We start from the raw sequence: 11,368 nt of genomic DNA on the forward strand, positions 1-11,368 counted from the left end.
AGACAAAGCTTCAAGTCCCAATTTAAAAGTCGTAAAATGTCAACTCTACTGTGTATCTAAAATAATATAATATTTATTTAATCATTTATTGACTTTTGAATGGGTATAATAAATACAATACAACACATCTTGAATAGAGAAGAAATCTTATCAAACTATGCTACAGTGGACACCAAAATGCAGAATACATGCTGTATAGTATCGTTCACGCGTGGACATGTATAAATTTGTCAATACTGCCATGTCAAATGTGATATGTTCCGGTGGGACATGCATAATGTTTACGCCGTAATTACATCATCGTAATGGGATCACTTTGTAGGACTATTTCATTTTATTTACGATGTTCTTGTGTTTGATTTTCACGTACAATGTTCAACAATGGATGAAAAACATGCACAAATACAGGTGGGCAGAAAGACTGGTCGGATGTTGGGAGGTCATCAGACAAAGAAGCTGATAGTCTGACCAACTGGCCTGTATGTGGATGGATATTTCTATAAACAGACCAACTGGCCTATAGGTGGGTGGATACTTGTATAGCTAGACAGGCAGACCTACTGGCCATTAGGTGGGTGAATATATGTATAGACAGATAGGCAGGCCAGCTGAGAAATTTAAAGTTCTAGAACTTTTAATATCATGGTGTTTGCATAGCTTCACTATGGGAACGGAATTAGTACCGTAAGGCCTGCATGAGGCCCCAATGTCAAACAAGTGGATCTTAACTATGTTAATCGATAAAGGGAAACAACGTGCCAGAACATAAAAAAAATAACTCTACCAGTAAAATTACACTAATTGTAAGAGTTGTTTCCCATGTCACATTTTCCGTATCAGTTTCGAACTTGTATTCACATTCGGTAGAATTTAAAATCTATATTAGACTTTTATTAATGAAGAAAAACTAATATTATAGTATCACCTTTCTACACACGATCAACCTTCAGACATAAGATGATTCAAAATATTAAAGATTAGCCATTAAAAGAATCATGACAAAGAAACAGAGACAGAGACAGAGAGGGGGAAAGGAATCAACACAGTAGAGTAGGTAGGACGAATGAGGGTGTGCCTGTTCCAAACATTAATTTGTGGCAGGAGTTCGTGCGCGATGACATATATCGTTACTCACGATGGTCACACTCAAAATTCAAAATTAGAAATGACAATTTTGGTCGGTTTTGTTTACTATATATTTATTAGGCGACTCCTGGGTACCATATCGTTTGCCAAATGCATACCAAATGCAACGGCGATTTAGATCCTTAAAATTATACTCTGGAAACTTTCAAAATGCAGGTGCTACAGGGATTCCATTCCAAAACTTCCCTTGCCTACATGTTCATCCCACTCCCCTCCCCCACGCCCGCACGGTCTTCCTGGATGCGCACCTGCTTGTGACCAATAATGCATGCCAAAGTAACTCGAATCAAACACACAACTTAAGCATAGTCAATGACGCATACAATACAGGCCACACTTGCCTACAATCACAATGGAGTAATGCTGCTCTGTGCATGAGTGTCTGTCTGTCTGTCTGTCTGTCTGTGTATATGTTCCCGCTTTCCAACAAAGTTTGATTTCCTAAAAGAAAGTGTCTATCTGTGACGGATCACAAGTAAATCACAATTTCCATACGGTCTTAGTCAAATGACCATATAGAAATCAATAAGAAACTTAGAGTATGCAACGTATCCATAGATTTGCAATATAAAACAATGGATGTTTTGCTCACAGACGAAGACTCGTAGGCGGGCCCAGTCAGGGTGGGAGGGCAAAGAAGACGATATGGCCCGGGTCTCAACCCCTAAGGATCCTCGCTTTTTATATATATTAGTATAATATTAAATATACTTCAATGTGTACTTAGTTGTCTTTTAATTCTGTATATAGTAAATTATATGGGCTTATTTGTACATTCGAATCATTTACAAACTGCAACATTAACAGGGCCTTGGGACCTCACAATTTTAACGTGTCCCGAGCCTCTCACAACCTCTGAAGGGGCTGCTGATAGGTGCTGATTTCACACTTCGTAAACGTAACGTTACGAAAACATACATTCTTTATAAATCTGTGACTTTGTGAATAAGCTTTCTTTGCACTTGGCATGCATCCATACACAAAAGATATACAAGATGCAGCGAGAAGTACTAGAGAAACTGAACAAAACAAATATCTTAACCAATATGTGATGGTGGTACAAAAGAACTGACTAGAGTATCATTCTGTTATGCAAATCTCACGGAAATAAGATCATCTGTGTTGTTTTCAATTAACTCCATCAATTTTTCTGGTATATATTATTACAATACTAAGTGTATTATTTTTCTCCTATTTAATAAACACTGTACATGGGTAGTCATGGGTCAAGATACCATCCCACAAACTACCTACGGCAACAGAAAATTTGATACAGTGACATATTCAAATAAATTGAACTATGTTTGGATTACTAATATCAATTTCATGTCCTTTTTAACAAAATAACAACAGCAAAAAAAAACATCCTAGAAAGGCAAATTTCCATTGGAGAGAAATGATGAGAGAGAGAAAGGGGGCGGGGTTGTCGTGTAATACATTCAATATATATATATACTTGTCCAAATAAAGGGAATAACTTTTAAAATAGGTTTTCTATTATTTTTGTCAAGTGCATTACTCCCTCAAAGATATCCGCCAAAACTGAATATATTCCCTCATATAGCTGACATAATAATACATTATGTTCTGCACAGTAAAGCTTGCAGTGTTTCATAACAAAAATAATTCATCAATAATACCTTCATGAATGTCCCAGCTGTTACTGAATTTCACCAAATCAGTTTCTGTAGAATGTATGCATAATGCGCCCTCAGATCTGGTTCCATGCAGTTTGTCAGGAGTGATCAATAGAACAAACAACATAGATATTGATCTGCCAGCGCATTATATGATGGAACATCAGGATCTGTTACTTGCACTTAGACTCATCTTATAAGAAAGAACATACGTACGTATTTCAGAAATGGCAATCGCCAGTATCATTTCATTATCTTCATAATGATTTTCATAACTAGAGTCTCTATTTCCTTGACCTGCGAGGGTACAAATTATACATAGAATCAAATTTTAAAAAGAATAAGAAAAATATTAAAAACATTAAAACTTTTAAGAGCATATGCAGACTGTAATTTTGATATTCATCATGAAATATTGTACTCTGAAAGATTCACAAATGTTTTCCTGTTAAAATTTATTAATTAATTACATCATATATTTCATTTGGAAATTAATTTCATAATACCAACTATTCAATGGAATAATGATCAATAATAATAATGATAATGACAATTATTATTATTATTATTATTATTGGTAGAACACATACCGACTCTTTAAGATGTGACTAGCGGTTACAAAGTTTTAGAGAAAAACCGAATAGTTTAGAAGAGAAAAGAATCGTGAAAATAAAAATTATGTATGATTATAATGTATCTTTACGTACAGTTAATTCTAAAAATAAAAGACAATATCATTAACTGGGTTATAATCAGAACGAGAATGTAAAAGAAAGTAAAAGAAATTACCTCAATGGCTATAGATGGAAAGAAAATGAATAATTTTATAGCAAAATAAATAAAATGGAAAAGAGTCGTGTCCGACTATATTGGACGGGCTACCCAACGATGCCTATTCACAGGCGCGATCCCACTACTGCTCGACACGGGGACTTTTGCCTGCTGTGTTTCCAGCCTGGGCCAGTACGTCCCTCCTTAGACAACCTGGACCCCCTAGGCTCCCCCGAGGGACCCATATTGATGCCGAGCTTAGCGCGGACACCCGATCGACATAGAACACCGAGGAGCAGAGCCCCCGCCCTCAAACCGTCCACCGACCCCGGCCTCCAAATAGCTGGATTACAGGAGCACGCCACAACTCCCAGCCGAAAACAATTTGCAACCTTAACATATATAACTCTAAAATGTAGTGGAATCTGGATGATACACCTTTATGAAACTGATACAAAATTCAAGCTTTAGAAGAAACTCTCAAAATTTACAACAAATATCGAAATGTCCTGGAAAATTATACTGTCTTATTTGACAAGGCGGAAGTACGCGTCACTCGTTGACGAAGGGAGCGCACTCATAATGTTCCATTAAGGGAGGCAACTTGTCGTCAAACAAAAACCACTATCTGTTCTCAGATTTGCTACTCTTGTCACAGGTCGTACCCAATCACCTTCATTTATGAATAATAAGATGTGGCCAAATACTAGAAGTATTACACGAGTTACCGATTGAATTTGTTGACATTATTATGCTGACAGGACAAATTTACACACATAGGATGTTATATCATTGCAATCTGTCAGTGAGGCAGCGCATCGACCAATTTGTCCAAATTTACACCTATTGAACGGTTCTAAACAATCATTAATTTTCAATATTAAAATCTCCGAATTCTCCCTCTCTCTCTCTCTCTCTCTCTCTCTCCCTCTCTCTCTCTCTCTCACTTTGACAGTGCTACGATATATATTTCGGATATTTAATTATTACAAAATTCTACAGAAATGAAAGGGAAAATATTAATTTTGATTTTGCATATAAAATTACGGGTTTCATATATCACTTTTCAATGTGTATGCAATATTCTTTAATAGCATTTGACATGTATGTACCTTCTTGTCCTTCAAAACTGCATAAATACTAATTATTATTTACACAGGATAAACACTGTTATGTATTCACAGATTTCAACTTTTATTTCCTCATTTTAATACTTGGAAACTTAAACTAGAGCTTAAACTAAGCTGAAAAAGAGAGATATTTTCACTGGTATTATCTTTGCCATTTTGATCAAATCTAGAAGAAAAAGTAGAAAGCCAAAATCCTAGTATTTGCCTATTCGATAGGTTCAATTTGCCTGCAACAGTTTACTGTTGGAAAGGAATTTATAAGTTATGCTTTTCCTATTTTCATTTGAAACTCAACAGTATCAAATCAATTCACTTTATTTCAAAAATATAGACCCCCGGCCCGTAATACAAAATTATGTTTTATATACACAACTGGAACGCCGCATTTTCTTTAATGCATGTGGAAATATAAATTCTTGATTTATTTCTACACTTATTACTACACTTAGGTCGGAATAGTAATATATTTACATCATTTATTCGGATGGACATAAAGAGCCCTCTGTCCTAGCAAATGATCTCTACCGGTAATGTGATAAATTATACAGCGGCATTACATCATTCTTAACCAAAAGCCACACAAATTTTGTAACGCTTGGTTATACATAATATACATTTTTTAGAGATCGTCTTCTAATAATATCATATTCTGGGCAAACGCAAACAAATTGAAATTCATCACTTATTAAATAAATATTTCTTCTAATGCACAGTTCACAAAATCTCAATGCACTATCAATTTGTATTCCCTTCTTCCTGTTTCAATTATTCGTTTATGCCTGGAACATCTTAGTTGCAATAAACGTTTTCTTAAATTGAAAAGTATATTACATGAGAGGTATTTCTCACATTGTAGTAGGGATTTATACTGAGCACAGTAATAACATTCTGAGGAATTAGTAATACGTTCCGACCAACATTGAAATGCAGTCTCTCTAATCATTTGTGTGAACTCCAAAACAACTTCTTTTCCATAACCAACATCGTATGTCATCCGCACATATCCAGGGCCATATTGATAGAGCAAATCTTTAATCTTCTTAGCCATTGTGACTCTATGCAACATCGTCTAACGTTTAGAACATGACATAACATTGATATGGATATATCATCCGATAATCGCACGTGTGTATGTGTGTGTATGTTTGTGTGTGTGTGTGTGTGTGTGTGTGTGTGTTTGTGTGGGGGGAGTGTGGGTGTGTGTGTGGGGGGGTGTGAGTGGGTGTATTTGTGTGCTCTACAATTCAAATTTGCTCTGACTGACAACTTGAATATTTGTTTCCCATATTCTACAGCATCAATAATGATAATAGCATTCTTACTTGTAACATACGGCGAATACATTTCTTTGTTATGTATTTGCTTCTGCATTCGTTCTCCTATTTGGTGTTCAAATATATGAAATCCAAAGTACATTTGATAGATGAATATAAAAAAGGTACATAAAGATTTACATTTTAAAAAGAAATATAATTTGGTGTGCTTCTCCGCAACTTCATAACGAGAAAGTCAGAAGTCGTACAGAGCCAGCCATGTGTCGAACCCAAAAAGATCGTAGTCACCTGAAGTTGTACACATGCTCACAAAAGTCGTACAGTGCCCCTTAATGTCTCAAAGAGCTACCCATACATTTTACCTTCGATGTCTTCCAAAGCATATAGAAGCCGCCCGTGGCTGATATTAAGAATCTCAGCATGGACGGGTCTGGTTACTTGTTGGAGATTACAGGTTTGATCGTTGCCTATTACCAAGCAGAAATATTGGTTGGTTTACAACGGCATTTTAACCACATTATCGGTTATGCCATACCGAGGAAATGGCAGCAAAGGAAAACAATGGCAAAGCAAGGCAACCAACCATGGACCTCCTTGAAATGAAGACTGTCAATCGAAAAATTTATGGTTATAGTCGGTTTATCCTTTCATTTTTCCTTACTGTATCTTTTTGTATTTTCACTGTATGTATCACTCGTATTCCTATCAGCATCGCCAGCGAGCCCATACCCCTGCCATTTTGTGATACACGTTCGAATGCAAAACTTCAAAACCAAGAGATAAGTTAATTTTCAAATACGTCAAAATCGGTACAAATTATGCTCTAAATCTGCTCCATTGTTCTGTTGTTATTTAAATAGTTTCTTCTGCGCATCATAAGTTTCATATGTGAAAATTACAGAAATTATGTTCGGATACTAGGAACACAGAAAATTTCGCAACGGTAATTTGCCAGGTGTTTAGCGTGCTATTAGACACTCGTGCACATTGACACTTTATGCTAATTTATGATAGATTTGCTATTAAAACTGACAATTTCCGTGGCTTTTCTTTATATTTTTCATTTGGCGTCTCCTTGGCACCATAACATCTGTCCAATGCTTTAAACACAACGAACAAGGTCAATGTCGTCTTTTCATCAAGTTTATCTCGATACTTACATATCAGACAAAGCTTCAAGTCCCAATTTAAAAGTCCTAAAATGTCAACTCTACTATGGATCTAAAATAACAAAATATTTATTTAATCATTTATTGGCTTTTGAATGAGTATAATAAATACAATACAACACATCTTGAATAGAGAAGAAATCTTATCAAACTATGCTACAGTGGACCCTAAAATGCAGAATACATGCTGTATAGTATCGTTCACGCGTGGACATGTATAAATTTGTCAATACTGCCATGTCAAATGTGATATGTTCCGGTGGGACATGCATAATGTTTACGCCGTAATTACATCATCGTAATGGGATCACTTTGTAGGACTATTTCATTTTATTTACGATGTTCTTGTGTTCGATTTTCACGTACAATATTCAACAATGGATGAAAAACATGCACAAATACAGGTGGGCAGAAAGACTGGTCGGATGTTGGGAGGTCATCAGACAAAGAAGCTGATAGTCTGACCAACTGGCCTGTATGTGGATGGATATTTCTATAAACAGACCAACTGGCCTATAGGTGGGTGGATACTTGTATAGCTAGACAGGCAGACCTACTGGCCATTAGGTGGGTGAATATATGAATAGACAGATAGGCAGACCAGCTGAGAAATTTTAAATTCAAGAACTTTTAATATCATGGTGTTTGCATAGCTTCACTATGGGAACGGAATTAGTACCGTAAGGCCTGCATGAGGCCCCAATATCAAACAAGTGGATCTTAACTATGTTAATCGATAAAGGGAAACAACGTGCCAGAACATAAAAAAGATAACTCTACCAGTAAAATTACACTAATTGTAAGAGTTGTTTCCCATGTCACATTTTCCGTATCAGTTTCGAACTTGTATTCACATTCGGTAGAATTTAAAATCTATATTAGACTTTTATTAATGAAGAAAAACTAATATTATAGTATCACCTTTCTACACACGATCAACCTTCAGACATAAGATGATTCAAAATATTAAAGATTAGCCATTAAAAGAATCATGACAAAGAAACAGAGACAGAGACAGAGAGGGGGAAAGGAATCAGTACAGTAGAGTAGGTAGGACGAATGAGGGTGTGCCTGTTCCAAACATTAATTTGTGGCAGGAGTTCGTGCGCGATGACATATATCGTTACTCACGATGGTCACACTCAAAATTCAAAATTAGAAATGACAATTTTGGTCGGTTTTGTTTACTATATATTTATTAGGCGACTCCTGGGTACCATATCGTTTGCCAAATGCATACCAAATGCAACGGCGATTTAGATCCTTAAAATTATACTCTGGAAACTTTCAAAATGCAGGTGCTACAGGGATTCCATTCCAAAACTTCCCTTGCCTACATGTTCATCCCACTCCCCTCCCCCACGCCCGCACGGTCTTCCTGGATGCGCACCTGCTTGTGACCAATAATGCATGCCAAAGTAACTCGAATCAAACACACAACTTAAGCATAGTCACTGACGCATACAATACAGGCCACACTTGCCTACAATCACAATGGAGTAATGCTGCTCTGTGCATGAGTGTCTGTCTGTCTGTCTGTCTGTCTGTCTGTGTATATGTTCCCGCTTTCCAACAAAGTTTGATTTCCTAAACGAAAGTGTCTATCTGTGACGGATCACAAGTAAATCACAATTTCTATACGGTCTTAGTCAAATGACCATATAGAAATCAATAAGAAACTTAGAGTATGCAACGTATCCATAGATTTGCAATATAAAACAATGGATGTTTTGCTCACAGACGAAGACTCGTAGGCGGGCCCAATCAGGGTGGGAGGGCAAAGAAGACGATATGGCCCGGGTCTCAACCCCTAAGGATCCTCGCTTTTTATATATAATAGTATAATATTAAATATACTTCAATGTGTACTTAGTTGTCTTTTAATTCTGTATATAGTAAATTATATGGGCTTATTTGTACATTCGAATCATTTACAAACTGCAATATTAACAGGGCCTTGGGACCTCACAATTTTAACGTGTCCCGAGCCTCTCACAACCTCTGAAGGGGCTGCTGATAGGTGCTGATTTCACACTTCGTAAACGTAACGTTACGAAAACATACATTCTTTATAAATCTGTGACTTTGTGAATAGGCTTTCTTTGCACTTGGCATGCATCCATACACAAAAGATATACAAGATGCAGCGAGAAGTACTAGAGAAACTGAACAAAACAAATATCTTAACCAATAGGTGATGGTGGTACAAAAGAACTTACTAGAGTATCATTCTGTTATACAAATCTCACGGAAATAAGATCATCTGTGTTGTTTTCAATTAACTCCATCAATTTTTCTGGTATATATCATTACAATACTAAGTGAATTATTTTTCTCCTATTTAATAAACACTGTACATGGGTAGTAATGGGTCAAGGAACCATCCCACAAACTACCTACGGCAACAGAAAATTTGATACAGTGACATATTCAAATAAATTGAACTATGTTTGGATTACTAATATCAATTTCATGTCCTTTTTAACAAAATAACAACAGCAAAAAAAAACATCCTAGAAAGGCAAATTTCCATTGGAGAGAAATGATGAGAGAGAGAAAGGGGGGCGGGGTTGTCGTGTAATACATTCAATATATATATATACTTGTCCAAATAAAGGGAATAACTTTTAAAATAGGTTTTCTATTATTTTTGTCAAGTGCATTACTCCCTCAAAGATATCCGCCAAAACTGAATATATTCCCTCATATAGCTGACATAATAATACATTATGTTCTGCACAGTAAAGCTTGCAGTGTTTCATAACAAAAATAATTCATCAATAATACCTTCATGAATGTCCCAGCTGTTACTGAATTTCACCAAATCAGTTTCTGTAGAATGTATGCATAATGCGCCCTCAGATCTGGTTCCATGCAGTTTGTCAGGAGTGATCAATAGAACAAACAACATAGATATTGATCTGCCAGCGCATTATATGATGGAACATCAGGATCTGTTACTTGCACTTAGACTCATCTTATAAGAAAGAACATACGTACGTATTTCAGAAATGGCAATCGCCAGTATCATTTCATTATCTTCATAATGATTTTCATAACTAGAGTCTCTATTTCCTTGACCTGCGAGGGTACAAATTATACATAGAATCAAATTTTAAAAAGAATAAGAAAAATATTAAAAACATTAAAACTTTTAAGAACATATGCAGACTGTAATTTTGATATTCATCATGAAATATTGTACTCTGAAAGATTCACAAATGTTTTCCTGTTAAAATTTATTAATTAATTACATCATATATTTCATTTGGAAATTAATTTCATAATACCAACTATTCAATGGAATAATGATCAATAATACTAATGATAATGACAATTATTATTATTATTATTATTGGTAGAACACATACCGACTCTTTAAGATGTGACTAGCGGTTACAAGGTTTTAGAGAAAAACCGAATAGTTTAGAAGAGAAAAGAATCGTGAAAATAAAAATTATGTATGATTATAATGTATCTTTACGTACAGTTAATTCTAAAAATAAAAGACAATATCATTAACTGGGTTATAATCAGAACGAGTATGTAAAAGAAAGTAAAAGAAATTACCTCAATGGCTATAGATGGAAAGAAAATGAATAATTTTATAGCAAAATAAATAAAATGAAAAAGAATCGTGTCCGACTATATTGGACGGGCTACCCAACGATGCCTATTCACAGGCGCGATCCCACTACTGCTCGACACGGGGACTTTTGCCTGCTGTGTTTCCACCCTGGGCCAGTACGTCCCTCCTTAGACAACCTGGACCCCCTAGGCTCCCCCGAGGGACCCATATTGATGCCGAGCTTAGCGCGGACACCCGATCGACATAGAGCACCGAGGAGCAGAGCCCCCGCCCTCAAACCGTCCAACGACCCCGGCCTCCAAGTAGCTGGATTACAGGAGCACGCCACAACTCCCAGCCGAAAACAATTTGCAACCTTAGCATATATAACTCTAAAATGTAGTGGAATCTGGATGATACACTTTTATGAAACTGATACAAAATTCAAGCTTTAGAAGAAACTCTCAAAATGTACAACAAATATCGAAATGTCCTGGAAAATTATACTGTCTTATTTGACAAGGCGGAAGTACGCGTCACTCGTTGACGAAGGGAGCGCACTCATAATGTTCCATTAAGGGAGGCAACTTGTCGTCAAACAAAAACCACTATCTGTTCTCAGATTTGCTACTCTTGTCACAGGTCGTACCCAATCACCTTCATTTATGAATAA

The 11,368-nt window shown here is 36.1% G+C and overlaps 2 non-coding genes across 2 annotated transcripts; both read right to left on the minus strand.

Moving 5' to 3' along the window:
• Positions 1–3,631: 3,631 nt before the first annotated feature.
• Positions 3,632–3,929, minus strand: LOC149793857 (signal recognition particle RNA). The gene has a single exon (XR_016423089.1).
• Positions 3,930–10,756: 6,827 nt separating this feature from the next.
• On the minus strand, positions 10,757–11,054 carry LOC149793858 (signal recognition particle RNA). Its single transcript, XR_016423123.1, has one exon.
• Between the last annotated feature and the right edge of the window lie 314 nt (positions 11,055–11,368).

Source organism: Sinohyriopsis cumingii, chromosome 8 (assembly GCF_028554795.1).
Source record: "Sinohyriopsis cumingii isolate HCF-2022 chromosome 8, ASM2855479v2, whole genome shotgun sequence".
Classification (NCBI taxonomy): domain Eukaryota; kingdom Metazoa; phylum Mollusca; class Bivalvia; order Unionida; family Unionidae; genus Sinohyriopsis; species Sinohyriopsis cumingii.